The sequence below is a fragment of the Phacochoerus africanus genome, chromosome 9 (genome assembly GCF_016906955.1).
Source record: "Phacochoerus africanus isolate WHEZ1 chromosome 9, ROS_Pafr_v1, whole genome shotgun sequence".
NCBI classification, from domain to species: domain Eukaryota; kingdom Metazoa; phylum Chordata; class Mammalia; order Artiodactyla; family Suidae; genus Phacochoerus; species Phacochoerus africanus.
This window is the reverse complement of record NC_062552.1, coordinates 67,564,675-67,583,860: the sequence shown is the minus strand read 5'-3', so window position 1 is coordinate 67,583,860 and position 19,186 is coordinate 67,564,675. Positions and strand designations below refer to the sequence as shown.

The window sequence follows — 19,186 nt, the reverse complement described above, 5'->3', positions numbered from 1 at the left end:
TTGAATATAGCATATTATTTCTGCAAATGGAAACTTTTATTGTTAGCTTCTCCATGGTCAGTGTCATGGTTTTCCAAAATGGTTCCTTGGCTGACAGCTCCAGTGCCACCTGAGATTCTTGTTCAAGGGACAAATTCCTGGGTCTCACTGGAACCAACAAAATCAGGCTCTTCAGGGTGAAACCCAGGAATTTGTTATCTTTAATAATCACGAGGTAATTTTGATGTTTTATTAGGTTTGAGATGTCACAACTCACATTGGCATGTTTAAGGCCCTGAAAAGCCTGTTTTTGTTTATTCTGACATTTCTCATTTCTCCAATAATATGGGCTAACATCCCATAGAACTGATGTTTCTTGAACTGTATCTCAAGGGATGCTCTTCTATTGTGCACATTAAGGTTTGAATTACTTTTGCAGTGGATTCATTTCAGGGATACAGAATGGACATTTCTTTCTAGATCTTTGGATATTTATTTCCCTCTTTCCTATACATTCTTTGTTCAGAATCTCCTTTATGAGTTTTGTATGAGTGATGCCATGTATACTGCTGTGCCTCTATATCTTCAGGGGATTAGTTCAGGAGCCCTGGGGTTCCAAAATCTTGGATGCTTGAGTCCCTTATATAAAAGAGCATAGTATTTACCTATAACTTATGCACATCCTCTTGTATACTTTAAATTCTGGATTACTTATCTCTAGAATAATTATAGTATCTATTAACAGGTAAAATGTCACGGTTCGCGGGCTTTTTTTCTTTTTAGGGCCACACCTACAGCATGTGGATGTTCTCAAGCTAGGGATCAAATAAGAGCTGCAGCTGCTGGCCTATGCCACGGCCACAGCAATGTGGGATCTGAGTTTCATCTGCGACCTATACTACAGCTCACAGCAATGCTGGATCCTTAACCCACTGAGCAAGGCCAGGGATCAAACCTGCATCCTCATGGATACTAGTCCATAACCCACTGAACCACAATGGGAACTTGCAGGAATTTGAATTGAACATAAGCTCACTGAGTGCAGTGTAGAAATACAATACAGGGTGGCTGTCCTTCATGCCAGTTCCGCATTGGACTTCATAGGGATAGTAGAGATCTAAATGAGGCTGCTGGTTTGGTCTCACCACCTTAGAAAACACTCTTCAAGAGACACATAGCTAAATGTCACTTGGAGTAGAATAATTAGAAATCATGTTATGTGGGGTGTGGCAAAGAGCTTGGTGAAGTAAATGTGGAAAACACATGGATTAAAAGAGACATTAATGTCCTCTCTATCTATTTGAAGGTGTTAGGCAAAAAGCCCACAAATGTTTAGATACATCCTGTGTGGCCTCAGAGTGTAGGGGAAAAAAAAAATAGGAATATGTAAAAATTGAAGAAATAAAATGACCGTCATGTAAAAAAAACTTGCAGATAGGGCTCTCTACATTTTGAACATAGTCAGAGCCTCTGGTCTTAGGCAAGATCTATGTGGTTTGGTAGGGATGCTTTCAAGGAAGTCAGGCATGCAAGCGTGGTTGCACTTAGTCTTGGACGTATCATAGAAACTAGAAATTCCTTTCATTCAGTTGTAATACCTAAGGTTATGGAGGGGAAGAGCTATATATCCTCCTCAAAATGATAAGCTAGAAACACAGGCAGGAAGGGTTTTGGGAAGTAATAGTAACAAGAAGGGCGTCCTCGAAGGGAGCTGATTAGTTATCTCCTCTTTAGCAGGAGAATTCTCGAACCCATGGATCTGTGTCTGTACCACATTCACAGTATCTCAGTGGTCTCATAGGGTAAGATGGTTTCCTTATTTTCCTTCAGGAAGTTCAGTAGTTGAATCTGATTAATTCATGGAGACTGGATTCTTTTTTTCCCTTTCCCCTACCGTTCCTTCCTTTGCAAATATCTGAAAAATACTTGTGAGGTAAGAAGGTAGGCATGATCTCTAATATCACAGTTTATTATCATTAGCAAAAAAATAAAAAATACTTAGTAACAACATAGAACTTGCTGTAGTAGGCCTGTGGCTGTTCTCTTTCACTAGCTTGCAATCATTTGGGGAAAGAACCACGAAGCTTTGTAAAGCGATAAACATCACCCTGTTCAAGTACTGTGGGGCCATGGAAGAGTGAGGCTCTGGGTTTACACAAAGCATCAAAGAAGACTTCTCAGAGTTGTAGACGGATGCATTAGAGGTTACTAGGCAAAGACGGTGGAAGAATATTGCAGTCAAAGAAATGTCAAACACGAAGGTATGGGTCACATCATAATAGCTCTTATTGGGGGGCTGTTAAATATAATATTTGATGGCTTCTTCGCATGCACAGAGATAAAGTTGGAGAAATTATGAGCCATATTGCAACAGGTCCAGTGAGCCAAGCCAGCAAGGGCCCATGCAGAAGGCTTTCATGCAAGGAGTTCCCATTGTAGCTCAGTGGTTAATGAACCTGACTAGCATCCATGAGGACACAGGTTTGATCCCTGGCCTTGCTCAATGGGTTAAGGATCCAATGTTGCTGTGAGCTGTGGTGTAGGCTGCAGACTCGGTTCAGATACCGTGTTGTTGCGGCTGTGGTATAGGCCAGCGGCTACAGCTCCGATTCGACCCCTAGCCTGGGAACCTCCATATGCTGGTGGGTGCTGACCTAAAAAAACAAAAGACAAAAAACAAACAAAAAACAGAAGGTTTTCATGCAGGAGATAAGATAAATATTTGGTTTCTTCCTGGAGTTTTTATTAAAATACAGCGTCTAGGAAGACTTTGGGCTGCTAGATGCTGTTATAAAGAGACCGTTTAGGAAATTATTACAACATTCCAATAGTCCAAATGAAGATCTTCTCCAAGACAGAAGTTCTATGACTGGAGACACAAGTTTGAAATTGAGAAGAATTACTAACACATGGTATCAATTAGATGTGAAAGGCTAGAGAATGATAGGGCTTAATAGTGACCCTAGGTTTTCTAGCCTGGTAACTAGCTGCCTAATGATACACTTACCTGAGAGATGTTGAAAGAGATATCCTCGTACGTAGACAAGACCCTAAGAGATAAGCAGTTGGAAACCTGAGTCTAATCCTTTAGAGCAAGATCAAGGCTAGGGCTGAAGATAGGGCTGGGGGTTCTAATCACCAGTCTATCAATGCATTGTGCAAGTCAAGCAGGGAGTTGTAGACTGATGGAAATAATGTGGAACAAAGATAGAAGAAGGCTGGGCAGAGGCAGTCCTGTGTACATCATCATTTTAAAATGCAAGTGAAAAATGAGAAAAGAGTAGACAGGAAGGTAAGAGGAAACCACAGGATTTGATTTTGCTTAGAAGGAGTGTTAACAGAAACAAGGTGGCTAAGGATAAATCCTTTGTAGGATAAATACTAAAGAGAGGTCATAGGTTTTGTCAATTAAAACAATTGGCGGTAAAACATTTTAGGTGCAGAAGACAAACCTAAGGAATGATAGAAGGTAGAAATGCCTGGATGTTTGTGGTAGAGGGTGGGTGGGAGATGAGAAGGTGGTGTTACAGGAACACTAGTGTTTTTAAGGTGGTTAGAGTATGTTTATATTTCTGAGATGCATGGGGTCAAGCATTGGTCACTTATATGCTTTTAGCAATCAGCTTTTTAAAAATCAATATCTAGTGGTCATGTCTGCATTAAGAAAGGATAAACTTTCATTATTATTAATGGCTATATGCCATTCCATACTATGGATGTATCATAATTTATTGAACCATTTTCCTGCCATTGAGTATTTTGATTATATCTGTACATTTGCATTTCTAATGCAAATACCAAGCAAAGTGTGTTTTAATTATAAAAAAATTGAATCCATTTTGATGTTAGCTTAAATTTATTGAATTTTGGTATGTATTAAGTTCTATGTATTGTGTTAAATACCCTTCTTATATCATGATTTAATACTTACAACACGTACTTTGAGATAAGTGCTGTGATTATTCATGTCTTAGAAGTGAGTAAACTAAAATTTCTTAGAAAACTTACATAATTCACTGAAGCTCACATAGCTAGTTAGGTAAGAGTTAGATTTGAACCCAGGGTGATAACAGTACATTATAAATACTTGACAAAAAAATGATGACACTTTTTTAAGACCATGGTAATACAGGGAAAGAATTTATATTTGGAATGAATAAGATTAGGGAACTGATGGACTATAGAAGGTAAAACAGGGATAGATTCTGAACAGCAGGGCTCAGGAAATACGTGGGAACCCTCTTCCCCAGCTGCCAAACCTCCCTGTTACTCATGGTCCCAGTAATATTTTAGGGAAAAGTATGTTAAGGATCCTGTAGTGTAGAGAGTTGGAGATGGTGGATGAAGAAAGACTCCTTAATTTTTGGTCCACTCAGTCTGTAAATTGCAATATGTGTGTTTGCTGTGTGTATCTTATGAGCTGTGTATGTTCTTGGGAAAATTAAGAAAGTTTGGTGGATGCTTTAAAATGTGACTTCTTTCCTACTTGGGGGAGTCGGGGTGGGATTCAACTTGTCACTTGTTGCAAAGTTACTTCCCAATTTAATGATCCAACGCCAATGCATGTAGGCAAGGCCATCACCTAGACTGGAGCATCATTTACATCATATACACAAAGCCTCCCCACTGTGACCCTTGATGACTGTGACCCTTGTGAACCTGTAGCTGTTTCAGGCATGAATTTCAGGATAAGAGCATCTTCTGCGGGAGAGTTGAGGTCTTCAGTGATGTCAGTCTTGCAAGTGTGTGACTGTGCCGTGTAGGCATTGGCCCTGACTCAAGGCATTTGAGTTGGCTTTTTTCTTCTCTGACTCTTATTAATCAGAGGAGGAGCAGGAGGGCAAGGGAGCAAGATTGAACAACTGTGCTATTTCTGACAGGCTAAGTGAAAAATCCAGGAACTTTAGGTCATTATGTGAGATCTTTCCTGAATATAGTACCTGCACTAATTTGGTTCCTGCTTTAAAAGCTCTCTTTAGGAATTATGGTTCTCACTTCATGATTCCTTAATATGAAAAAATAGGAGTGGTATTTACTTTTACTTTCCCAGTTTAGAGACCAGATAGAATATTCATATGTTACTTGATCAGAATTAATGAAACAAAATGGTAACAAATATCGTCTTTGTAACTCATAAAATTAACTAGTGGAATGACTTTCCCTTAGGTGCTGGATTTATAAATGGAGTGCTTTAATTATTTGCATGCCCTTAGCAGAAGGGTTTAAGTTTTTTTCGTTCTGTAAATAAAGCTTATATAATTGTCACATGAAATTGTAGTATTGTTTTTGCATACTCCATAACAATGCTATTTTGCTTACCTCACAGGTGTTAAAGCAGTCAAATCAAACTTTGTGTGTGGGAAGTTTTTAGGGTTTGTGTTTATATTCATTGTGAGCACATTATGCTGAATGTATATGTTATATTACACTGAGTAATACATACCATTACTAATAACTATTACTTATAAAGTGATTAAAGTACTTTTTTTTTTAATCCATAACTAGCTTTGGATATTTAAAGAAGTGAAATTTTGTGACTTGGATGACTGTAATCATAAGTACCCACATGTTTGTAACATAAATGATAGAAAACTGCAATTTTTATATGAATAAAGTCTTGGGAGAATAAAAATACTCCATAAGAAATGCCCTAAAGGGGTATAATGGTAGAAGTGTGGTATTCTAGTGTTAGTTTTGAACTAGTCTGTATTGCATGAACCCTCCTGTGTCTGTGTCACTGACCCTGCATCATTTCTGGGTATTAAGAAATTTTCGTCTTACTCTTGGAACATTCAAACTCTGTACTGAGAGAGACCTCCGTGGGCAGACCCCTTGAGGAAAACCAAGAGAGAATCACCAAGAACATTCCAATATCATAATACCTGAGGTTCTTTGCCTGGGGGGGGATCAGAAAAAGCTGAGCAGAATAGCTTCATGACTGCCTGTCTTGCTCAGCATAACTGGGGAAATAATTGTTCTTGAAAGGATCATTTTTCGGTAGAACAGTTCTCTAGTAGAAGACATAGATATGGTGATTACTTTAGTAGAACAGTTTAATTGCAATATGTATTTTCTTAAAATGGTAGAGCAGAAGGGAACTCAAATGTAGCTATTACTGCAATTGATAGGCAAAGTTATCAGATATTTATGTGGGTAAAATGGATGACACCATAGATCTCAATGAAATGTCAGATTCAATCATGTGTTTTTTTCTTTCTCTTAATACCTTAAACCATGGAATAAGAGAGAGTAGAAGTAAAAGAAGAGCCTAGGTTTAAAAGGGGATGTTATGAATCAGATGTAGAATAAAGTAAGATCAGGATTTACATTTAAGTTCTATGTTTCCATTTTTTTAATATATAATGATTTTTATTTTATTTTTCCATTATAGCTGGTTTACAGTGTTCTGTCAGTTTTCTACTCTACAGCATGGTGACCCAGTGACACATACATGTATACATTCTTTTTTCTCACGTCATCATGCTCCATCATAAGTGACTAGACATAGTTTCCAGTGCTACACATAGTTTGAAGATTGCTTAAGAGCCTACCCCAGAATCATGACTGGTTGGTGTACATGCTATTTTGGTCCTGCTGAATTGTTATTAAAAAAAATGAGAACACATAATTTCTTTACCAGAAATAATTAAAAATGTGTGGTTCATATAATAAGGAAAACAAAGTTCAAAGTACCTTGTGATGTTGTGTATCTTTGTCATCATTTAAGTATTTCAAGGCACAGCACTGCTTCAGTGACTTAGGACTGGTCATGCCTAGAAGCCTAAGATCTTTAGAGGAAGTAGACTGGGTATGTAAGCCAAAGGAGCTACTTGTGTGTTGGGCTGGGGCTGGACAATGCCAAATCTCTTGGTATCAGCCTCTTCCTATCCAGCAAGAGAAAATAAAAGATTGACTAGTACAGTTCAAATATCTGGACAAAGAAAAGCGAATAATACCCAAAACAACTCAAAAACTAATATGAACATAAAAATTATTATTTAAGATGCTGCATAGCCTGGTCAACATTGATTTTACTTTTGATGGTAGTGTTTTCGAAAGACTTCTGTGAGAGTGGTATGTTAAGTCTATTTTCTATTTTATTAATGAATTGGAATTTCACCCTTATTTATTATTTTACTGGACCTTACAAGTATAAAAGAAATGATCATCTCTGGGGAAGTTGCAGCTGCTTTTTCCTTATGGCCCTTGTTGACAGAGTGCAGTCCTGCTGGACATCAGTGCTAAAATAAAATAAAATTCAATACAGGCATATCTAGCTGTAACAGAGGGAAGTGAGAAAGGTAAGTGACCCTACAGTTTCCCTGTGATCTAGAATGGTAAGAAAATGTAAAACTAAATATAGAAAAAGAGAAAGTTAGTGAATATATTTGCATATGCAAATTAGCTTAATTGATACTGCTTGCCTCTACAGGGATTTTTCATTACAAACTGGAGTGCTACATTGTTCAGCTCATATTGAGTAATTTAGTAACTAATGAGACCAGTTTGCACTAATTTGCATATGATAAATGAGCTTAATTGCAGTAAATAACTTGGAGGCATAATTACTTAATTTTCCTGTGTTGCACGGCTTTTAAGTTCACGTATGAACAACTCAAGATAATTTTGCATATTTAAATTAGTTGCTTTTAAATTTTCTTGAACCAAAAAAAAAAAGGAACACACCTTATCAATTGAGCTGTAAAACAATCGGATATAAGGTTTAGAGTATTTTTATTTAAAAAGAAAGGAAAGAAAAGAAAAGCAGAAATTTGTTGCTTTCCCTGATATTCTTACCTCAAATAATATATCAGCATTGACATTTTGAAAAATGTTTTTAATGTTGATAGTTAATTTACAACTTCTGTTTCATAACTGACCTAGGTATAAACTGATATGGGTATTTGAATAACTTTTGAAACAGGGTTTATAAGAAAGATGTATCATGTCCTTTATCTACTTTGGCAAACTAACATTAGGCGAGCCTGTTGGATCTCCGATCTGCAGTGTGCCCGTCATCCAAGTTGCTGGGCTTTGATATAGCAGGCATTGTTCTGAGCTTAGCATGTGTTTTCTCTCTGGTTTAATGTTTCATAGTTATGAAATTGATTTCATTGGAGAATCTCAGTGTGGTTTGCCAAGAATTATCTCACTGGTCTTCACGTTAACTCAAGAATGTACGTTTATCAAATCTCTATTCTCAAAATTAAAAAACTAAAGCACACAGAAGCCGATGACCAAACTATGATTTCACAATATGATACTGCCTTCAAATTTCACTTTTAGGGAAAACATATAATTTATTATGCAAAACTGACTTATTACGTCATATAAAATCATATTCAAGATTGAGAATGAGACTTTTTTATGGTTGGAGAAGTTTAAAACCTGTCATTTAAAAAGTCACTGCTGCTTTTAACTCATTGTATATTAAAAAAAGGAGGGGGTTTAGTGTTATTAATTTGTCACAATCTGGAAAAATAACTGAGGAAAATTTTCTTGAGAAAGCTCAAATCCCATTAAATTCAATATAAGCACCCCATGTCCTTCAGAGATGGGCCAAAACAAGTGCCAGTATTAGTATATTCCAAGTGCACAATGTGAGTCATATTAGATGCTCAAGAAATAACTGAAGAGGAGTTGGCCTGTGGCTCTGTGGGTTAAGGATCCGGCATAGTCAGTTCAGTGGCTTGGGCCACTGCTGTGGTGCAGGTTCATTCTTTTGCCTAGGAACTTCCTCATGCTCCGGGCACAGCCAAAAAATTAAATGAATAAATAAACAAATGAATTCTTACTAAAGTCACCTTTAACCCTGGAACAAGGACCTCCTCTCACCTCTGTGTTAACAGCCCTGTTTTCAGTCCATATTTTATAGATATGTGAGATTGTGGCACATGATTTTAGTGCATGCATTTTGGCTTCCAACCAATTTGAACTCACTTACTAACTGTGTGGACCTGAAACAGTCTCTTGCCCTCTCTAACCCTCATTTTCTTCATCTTTAAAATGGAGAAAACAGTAGAAGTTTTCCTGAAAGCCATGTCGTGAGGATTGGAGGAGATAGTTAAACATGCTTAGAATAGAACTTGGTATGTAGAATGTTTTTAATAAGCATATTCCAGTATTTCTGCCTATATGTTATGTAGCCCAAAGTAATGGCCAAGTTTTTAAAGAAAAATATTCTTTCTTTTTTTTTCTTTTTTTTTTTTTTGCTCCTGTATGCAGCGTTACCATACAGGAATATAGGAGTATCATTGGTAAAATTGTTTTAGTGGTAAAACAAGATACATAATTTTCATCAAATGCAACATAAATTATCTGTTTATGTAAATGCTATTTATATTTGGAAGTAATATACTAGTTTGCAGTAAAATTTTAAAATTTTAAAACTGAGTAGAAAGGGTATATTTTCACCTTGAGAATGAAAACCTTCTATAACAACTCAAGAAGTTTTCAGCATAATCTCACTGGCAATCTAGAAGCAACTAGAAAAAGTAGTGTTTGTAAAGGAACTCCAGATATGCCATTACTTTTCTCATCATGTTGTAAAGGTCTCCTCAATTTCCTTAGAAAAATGGGAATAACAGCCAATCAGAAGTCCCGAAGCACTGGGAAGTAGTAGAGGCAGCTGGGGAAGTAGTAGAGGCAGCTGTCATCCGCTGCTATAAATCATGATGAAGAAACACTGAAGGGCAGAGATGATTCTCCTTGTGCACATTGCACAAAGTCCATCACCTGCCATGCCAGAAAGAGCAGAAGGGAGACTTCCCAGAGGGGGTTTAATGATGTGTATATGTGTGATGTGCAAGTGATATGTGATATGTATGTACGTGACAAGCACAGATCCCTTTGGGGCGGCAGGTACCTTACTAACTTTAATTTGCACAGTAAACATCACTCCAGAGAAGCAGTGTGAGGGGTGTGGGTGAGGAGAGGGAGCTTGAGGTACCTGTTACCATGGAGGAAACCTTAGTTTTGGTCACATGACTGCAACTAGTACTAGTTATAAGTGGGAGCTTTCTGGTCACAAAATTGATTATCTCACATAACCAGGATCTAACAACGTAAAATAATACTAAGCTTCATTTTATTTACTGAGTGTCTAATTTGCATCAGAGACTGGGGGAAAAAAAAAATACTAAGATAATGAAAGCGAGTGATGGTTTTGTCTCTCAGGATTCCCACTAGGAGTGGTGAAGACCAAGACCAAAACCGACCAGTATGGTTCAGTGTAACATAGACTAGGAGCTTTGAATCCCCACTCTTCTTTATGCAGACTTGAGAGATTTATTTAAACTTTCTCAGCCTTCGTCTCCTCAACCCCAGATAGAGGTGGTGGCAGATCTTGCCTCAGCTATGGCTGTGAAAATCAGAGACAAAAACTCTCACAGTGCCTGACGCGTAGTGAGTGTTCCACAAAAATTGGCCATTCATGACAGGCTGCACCCTGGTGCAGGAGAGAATCTGATCACCCAGCTTGGGGCTGGTCACCGAGCACTTTCTGTGGTTACAAACTTAAAACTACATAGCTTGGAGTTCCCGTCGTGGCTAAGTGGAAACAAATCTGACTAGGAGCCATGAGGTTGCAGGTTCAATCCGTGGCCTCGCTTAGTGGGTTAAGGATCTGGCATTGCCGTGAGCTGTGGTGTAGGTCACAGACACAGCTCAGATCTGATGTGGCTGTGGCTGTGGCTGTGGCTGTGGCTGGCAGCTATAGCTCCAACTGGACCCCTAGCCTGGGAACCTCCGTGTGTTGTGAGTGTGGCCCCAAAAAGCATAAAAAAAACCCCAAAAAAAACTATGCAGCTTATCCCCGTCACCCACCACACACAAACACTTTCAAGTTCGGTTTTCATGTGAGTCTCTATGCTGTGGGGGGAAGTTTAAGGGTCTTGGTGTCATATATACATTGTCCTAGTGGGGTCACATAGGCTAGATGTGGGGCAGGAGAGGGAAATAGGGCAGTGATATCATTGTGGTTGGGCAGCTGTTGTTTGGGGCCTGCTAATACAGGAAGATTATTATGAGGTGTGAGAACATATTTTTAATTATTTTTCAGGCACCGAGGGTGGCTAAATTATTTGGAGGTTAAAGCAGAACAGAAGGATCATTTTACTTACAATTTTAAAAGGAGATGGAGGTCTTAGAAAATCTTAGGGTTGTGTGTCAAATATGAATATCAATAATTCCCTGATGATACAACTCTCTGCAAATCTGGGCCAGATTTGTATTCTTTTTGGATTTAGAATAGTCTTTGGTGATAGGAAACATTATATTCTTGTCACCAGCCTCATCTAGATGTGACATAGGGTAGAGTGACACCAGCTGATTATCCTTTACTGGGGTCCAGACGTCATGTCAGTATGGCTAGGGTTCCTTTTTTACCTGAATCTCCAGAACCTAGCAAGTCTTCTGGACTCTGCCAGCATTTGGGTTTGAGGAAAGTTTGGAGGGTGGGGGCTGCGTGGGTAAGATGCTTTATTTGCCAAATTAAGCTGATGGCAGATACCTGTCAGCATCCAAGAACAGTAGTAGTCTTCAAAACACCCTTGGGGAAAGTCTGGCCTAGAAGAATTGAATCCAAATTAATTTAAGCTGTTAAAAAATTCTCTAAATAAAATAAGAACTAAGTCGAACATGTAACTGAACAGTTTTTAATATGATAATGTCATATCTGGTATCTATTTCACTAGTTATTTAAAACAAAGAATATTATAGAAGAATCTTCCATACATAGTTGTCCTGTGTGTGTGTGTGTGTGTGTGCATTCATGCACATGTGCACAAATAAGTGTTCAAATGCCTCCTTTTTAACAACACAAAGTAAATAAAGGAAGAAAATGTTAAAAAGTCAAAAAATACATGCAAGCAAAATCAAGAAAATAAAACTCAAATATTTATCTGCCATCCGAGGTTCTGTTTCATTTTATCATCTGTGAATCTACCAAACTGGGATTGTGATCCTTGTCTCTTGAAAACAGTTGTGAAGGAATTGCTGATTTCAAGACAGAAATTATATAGCACATCACGGCTGCTACATGTTTGCAAATGGTTTTCTTCTTCCAAGTCTGCCCTGGGTAATACTATGCCCATTAGAGGCCCCGGGAAGCAAGATCTGTAGGAACAGTAATAAGAAGGTACTATCAGGGTCCTGCTAGGAGGTACGAGGATTACCACCAGGCTCCACACTCTCTCAACTGCAGGCAGGTACATGTGAGCCAGCCCAAGAGCTGATCGCCAAGATTCCAGCCATTTTTATTATTGTCCATTGGCTCCTTGTGAATATCACTTCACAGACACTTACCAATTCAGTGTCTGATGATTTAGGACTGCAAGGTAAGAAATTGATGGGGCACTTTTTTTTTTCTTTTTGTCTTGTATGGCTGCACCTGCAGCATATAGAGGTTCCCAGGCTAGGGGTCGAATCAGAGCTGCAGCTGCCAGCTTATGCCACAGCAACATGGGATCTGAGCCATGTCTGTGACCTACACCAAAGCTTGTGGCAACACCAGATCCTTAACCCACTGAGCGAGGCCAGGGATTGAACCTACGGTCCTCATGGATACTAGTTGGGTTCGTTAACTGCTGAGCCATGGGAACTCCAATTTTGTGATGGCTGAATGGAACCCTGCCTAAGAAAAGAAGAAGTCATACTCTTTGCTTTACCTCTGTTGGGAAAAGTAAACATTTAGGTAAATGAGTTGAAAATACAATAAACATTTATTATCTGGTTGAACAAACTATGTAACTGATGGTTGGATTGCCCACAGAGAAGAGCCTAGTCAAATTCTCATGAGGCCAGATAACTGCTCCAGGAATTGTCAGGTCAGAGCAGCTGTTTCCCTCTTTTCAAAAGATATAAAAAATGCAGGTGACCCTTTAGGCCACCAGACAAATGCCCTCTGAAATAATCCACTCTCATACTTCATTTTAGGGTGATACAATGTTTTACTAAATTTAGTCTGGTGTAGAGATTAGACCAAGGGTAGAATTGAACTAAAGAAATAGAAAATTCTTTTTTTTGTAAGTGGGAAGTCAGTGAGTTCTACATAAATACAAAGGCAAATGATAAATATCAATGACTATTTTAATTGCATCTTTAATCCATAAGGATAGTTCAATGACATTTTAAATTATACTTTTAAAATTGTAGTCACATAGGAGATAAACCTCAGTAACTATTTAATAATGCAGAGTAAGATCAACTGTATCCTCTCTTGAGATCACATTTAGGTGGACGGAATATAAAAGTCCAATCCAGAATGTAGACAGCATTTAATCTCCTGGAAGGCATTGTTGGGTCTTTCTAAATATGAAGTGCCTAGGCCTGGTTCTTTGGGTTGGTACCAGTTATCTCTCCTGAATGATTAGTTTCACTAGATTCTCAGCTAAGCTGTATTATTTTTACCAGGGATTGGATTGTTCTCAGTACTAGACCATTATTGATCAGTTTGGGGAATTTATGCTACAGATTGGTTACTGATTGATAATCATTTACTCCAGCTTTACATGCAGACTACAGTATAGTTCAGTTGTTTTTTGGTGGGGAAAAAAATTCAGGCTGAAATAAAACAATCCCGTCTTAGGATATATCATCTACTGAAATTGACAGGATGCCTTAGCCACTGCTGCTCATTATACCTTCACTGTACAATATCTGAAGGACTGCATTTAAATAATGGAAATTCTGTGTGGAGAAAACTCATTTTGCTGAGAACATAGGAAAGTAAGGAGCTTACAGATTCTCTAAAACTGAAAGATCAAAATTGTATACAAGCAGAAAGTCATTTGATCCCAGTTACCCAGATACAGATTTTAAATACAGAACTATGCAAAAGTCAGGGAAATGATAACATTGTGTTAGCACACATTTATTGAGACTTAATCCATAACAGATACTCACTGAGTGAGCTATTTACACACATTATCTCAGTTGATCCCCTCACCCATCTTTTGCATTGGTACTGTTAGTATTTCCATTTTAAGGATGAAGACCCTGAAGTTCAGAGTAGGAAAATGACTTACTTAAGAACCCACCATTTGTTAGTAACTGGCACAGCTGGGATTGGAACCTGGAAGTGGAAGTGGGAAAGAGAAAAGAATTATAAGGGAAACATTAGTTATTAAATTGTTTTACAGTGGAAGTTTTTCAAGTGACATACTTTAAGCTATGGTTTGAATGGAAACCAGAGGACATGCACTTTTGTTTAATAAAGAAATATTTGCCCTGAGCAGAAGACAACATTTTAAAACTTGTCATTTCATTCCTGGGAAAGTATTTGAGGAAAATGACATGGCTCAGCCCTGTTTGCTGACCATTTTGTTGTCTCCTGCTGAGACTTGCCATTTCCATAGCCAGTGGGCTGTATTGAATCAGACAGAAGCAATAGGTCATTAACAGAAATGGAGACTTGGGGCAGCCTGCAGAAGCTGAAAGGGTGGGGGGGATCATTTGGGGCCACATCAACAAAGCTGTGTCTAATAGAATCTCATGCAACTATGTTTGGAGAGGTTAGTCTGATTTTCAGAGAAACCTAAGATGCTTTAAAGAGCACAAAGTAATTTTTCCCCAAAAAGCACCATGCTTAACATGAAAATCTGAGTGGCAAAGGATGCTCTACTTGTTTCCACATGCTGCATTTCCCCCTTTAGTCACGCCCATTGAAAATAACTGTTAAAAATCCATTTAGTTAAAAAAAAATCCAGGTTTTATTTTTCTACTGATATCTGCATTAACCTTGAGATCTTGAACTTATAATCCAAATGGAGATTGTATTATTGATTTTGATGAATATCTTAATTATTTGTGTTTCCTCAATCCTTGGAGATTCTTCTGGGTTATTATAATTGGAGTTGGGAGGACAGGTTTTGCCAGTGGTATCACTGCCCAGTATTTTTGGCATTGGTGAGGTCATTTATCTTAGAAAACTAGTGTAACTAGTCTCTTCTGAAATGTAGACCAATTTAGCAGGGACAGTAAAGATACAGACCCTGACTATTGACATTGAACAAGTATTCAAAGACAGCTTGCTCTATTAAGGTATTCTAAATAAAAAGATGTTTCATCTCTCAAAAAATTTATAAAGAGGTTTTGTAATTCTCTTTATAGATAGGTGTAGGTCATAGACATAGCTTAGATCTGGCGTCTCTGTGGCTGTGGTATAGGCTGGCAACTGCAGCTCTGGAATAACAGGTGCAGTTCTGGAGGCAGGATCCTAAAGTCCAATGATTGCATTTATAATTGAGTAAAATTTAAGGAGAGCAGTACAATTTTCAGGGCCAGCTATCATGCATATACTTAAAAACTCCCCCCTTTGTATATACAAGAACAATTGTGTGGTTTGGGGGAAAAAAAATCCAAAACAATTGCGTATGTGTCTTAGGTCTCCTACTAGACCATAATCAACTTCAAGATGGGGATCACGTATCCCTCATCTTTCTGTTTCTTCTGTGTTGTGCTTTGAGTAGGTACTTGATACGTGTGCAGAAGGACTTAAATTTGAGTAAACAATGTACGTAACTTCTGACGATTGGTCATTAATCGCCTCATGTTTTGGGCAATATTATTAAGAAGTCAGCCATACTAAATGATTCCAAGATGTATTCTTACCACTTGAAGACATTTACATGCTGAGCTCCTGGTAGGGTTAATGCATTATGCACCCAAGTACCCATGCACCAGTGTGAGAATGTCCTTCTCAGCCAAGAGGTCATTATAGAAAACACAGTTCCATCATAATGTTATTTTCCCCTTAATTTTCTGATTACTTACATTTGGTTTGGTCCTAATTATGAATACTTTTAATTGCTTTATCACAGTGATGATTAACTGTGCCCAAGTCAAACCCCTTTGAAAGAGAGAGCAAATTCTTCTAAGGGCTTTTGCATGATTGCACTTAGGAAGAATATTAAACAAAGGACTAGAGGTGCTCCAACTTCGTGAAGGCTGGTCAGCCCTGCTACATCCCTAAAATACCCAAGGGTGATTTTTTTTATTCCTGGATTTTTTTGGAACTGGAAAACCTTAAACTTATGTATTTTTTTCCCCAATATGTTATAATCTGCTGCTTTATTTACATGAATCATTCTTCCAGAATGAATAAAATAAAATATTGGTAATAAAATGCATGCCAGCTGTTCTCTAGAATGTTAAAAGAAAAAAAAAATAAACTTTGAGATCTATATGCTATCAGTGAAAGAGTAAATGATTGTGTTTGTTGTTTTCCATTTACATGTGTAAGATAGCAATGATTGAGTTTGTTCATGTTTTATAAATTAGATTTAAAACACCAAATGTAAGTTATTTTTTATTGAAATGTTTGATAGCAATCAGGTTCATTTTAAGCAACAGGTAATAGTTGATAAAAGTGGCTCCATTTTAGAGTTCCCATTGTGCCTCAGTGGGTTATAAACCCAAATAGGATTCATGAGGAGGCGGGTTCAATCCCTGACCTCGCTCATTGGGTTAAGGATCCAACATTGCCGTGAGCTGTAGTGTAGGTCACAGATGAGGCTTGTATCTGCTGTTCCTGTGGCTGTGGTGTAGGCTGGCAACTGCAACTCTGATTCGACCCCTAGCATGGGAACTTTCTAGTAGTGTTGATGGTATGGTGGTGAGCATAGCTGCCTTCCATATGCCGCAGGTGTGGCCCTGAAAAGAAAAAAAAGAAAAAAAGTGGCACAGTTTAATTTGTAAATGAAAACACCAACCTTAGGATACATAAAAGAATTTAAAACCTTGAGCTGGTGTATTTTAATTCTGTGTTTTGCCTCAATTTCTATACATTAACAGATTTTGAAATTGTATTTTGAGGTCAGATCATTTAAATTTGAAGAAAAGAATGTATACATGTATGTGTAACTGGGTTACCATGCTGTGCAGTAGAATATTGACAGATCTATAAATCAGCTATAATGGAAAAAATTAAAAATCATTATATGAAAAAATAAAAATAAAGTCTGCACACAGTGCTATTTTAAAATTTCACTGTCTTTTAAAACAATCTCATGGTACAGTATTTAAATGTTAATTTTGGGTTCCTCACAGAAATATGAATTATATGTATTAATTTGATATCTGTCACCCACAAGTCTAATCAATGAGGTTCATATCAGGCAGACAAAGCTCATTTCTCCCGGTTCGTTCTCACTGAGGCATGGACCACCCACTGGAGATTAGGATGGAGACTGTACATCTCTTGGTGAGGATTACGCTTGGTTTGGTCAGAGGAGGAAGAAGGGTCTTTGCTTTGGGAAAGCTGGCACAGATGAGCAGGAGGACACATTGTTGTCAATTTATTACTGAGCTATCATTTCTGCCTGGAGGAAGGTTTTAGCATTTTTAATCTATGGTGATTCATACTTGAGAAGCAGCTCTTTTTCTCATTTTGCTACCCCCACCTGGAAGGAATGGCTCATCCAGTGGCTCATTTGCAAAGGAGTAAGTGAAGAGAGGTGAGGTGGAGATGTAGACCCTCCCCTGCTTTTTAGGGGGTAGGTACCTGTGACACACAGCTGCTCCAGTGCTGTGGGGAAGCTGCCATAGAATCAGAGAAATGCTGTCACAAATCTATCTGCCATTGTGCATTTTCTTCTCATGCTAATTTCCCTTCTTGGAAACTTGGTGCCTGTAAGTTTAAGGTTACCTGTATCTGTTTTAGACACTGCACCCTATGTTTCTAATCAGTGGAGTTTAAAATTAAGAATTGGAGAAATAGCTGCAATACTTTTGTCAGATTTCCCTTGGTAGACTTAGGTATAGGAGCTGACAAAACAGATAAATTCCTGGTATGCTGCAGTATAAGATGACTATCTAGCCTATGTTGTCAAACACACGGAAATCGAGGAAGTGCCAATGAACACAATAGGGCTGTAGCAGACTGACCCCCCAGCAGAGAAACAATCCGGTCCAGCAGAACATTCAGCTGTGAGGCCAGGAAAGAAAAGCTGACATCCAGATGCCAGTGCTTTGGAAGTCTTACGTGGAGTTGCACATATGGGTCTTGCATCTGCTCAGGTTATGCCAGCAGTCGGCATCTGAATTGACACAGCCACCATGGCAAGAGCAAGCAGAGGCACGGCTGTATGTCTGGGTCTCTCTGCTAAGACAGCTGTCAAAACCGGTGATGCTGGCCTTGTGATAGCTAATTTTCAGAGGACCAGTGTGGACTTCTTGAGTGATAGGTTTTAAGCACCCTCAATGAGTCACTTTTGAATGGCCACAGTTGGAGGAAGGTGGAAAGGGGTAAAGCATGTATACACAGCTCAGTGTGTTGCACACATGAGCACATACGTAATTGTGCTATTTGGAGCCAGCATAATAGTGCTCAAGGAAATGTAGGGCCAAATGATTTTAGACAATGATTTAAATCAGTGCAAGGGAAATAAACTTTTGATGTACATATTCTATCATAGGAATTTGATTAATCTAATAGTGACAATAAAGAGTTTTTTCCTCTTTTATGTGAAAAAAGAGAGAGAGGCTTAAGCCCATAAAATTTGAGTATCTGCCTTTCAAGAAGCACATTTTCTATCTCGTCCTAATTGCCTCAATAGGAAGTCGAATGAGGGGACGTAAACAATTCACATTTTCATCTCTTCCATTTCCTGGGACCCTTCTTAAAAAGAGGAAAGAGGAGGTTTATCTCTTGTGATTTTCCTGAAGGTGGTATCTTGAACAGGAATGACGAGTAGACAAGTGTTTGTGCTGGGGGCCAACTTATACATTTACTTCCAATTCCAAACATTTGTTTATGTAGCCTTCTGTCTTTATTGAAATCATTGATTCCTGGTGGATAACTGGTTAGCTATAAGAGAAAAGAATGATTTGCTCTACAAAATTTTTCCATGGGAGTTCCCATTGTGGCTCAGTGGTTAACGAATCCGACTAAGAACCATGAGGTTGTGGGTTCGATCCCTGGCCTTGCTCAGTGGGTTAAGGATCTGGCGTTGCCGTGAGCTGTGGTGTAGGTTGCAGACGCAGCTCGGATCCAGTGTTGCTGTGGCTCTGGTGTAGGATGGGCAGCTACAGCTCCAATTAGACCCCTAGCCTGGGAACCTCCATATGTCACAGCTGTGGCCCTAGAAAAGGCAAAAAGACAAAAAAATGAAAAAAAAAATTCTATGTATTGGGAATCTATCAACAGTTTTAGAGGTGTTTGTTAAGCTACATGGTTTATCCTACTTTATTATGATAACTTTCCACTTGA

At 38.4% G+C, this 19,186-nt stretch overlaps 1 protein-coding gene across 3 annotated transcripts in view; it reads left to right on the top strand.

Annotated features, from left to right (window-relative positions):
• The window catches only part of NPAS3 (neuronal PAS domain protein 3), an 866,013-nt gene that overhangs the window by 419,013 nt on the left and 427,814 nt on the right, over positions 1–19,186 (top strand). The window lies entirely within an intron of this gene.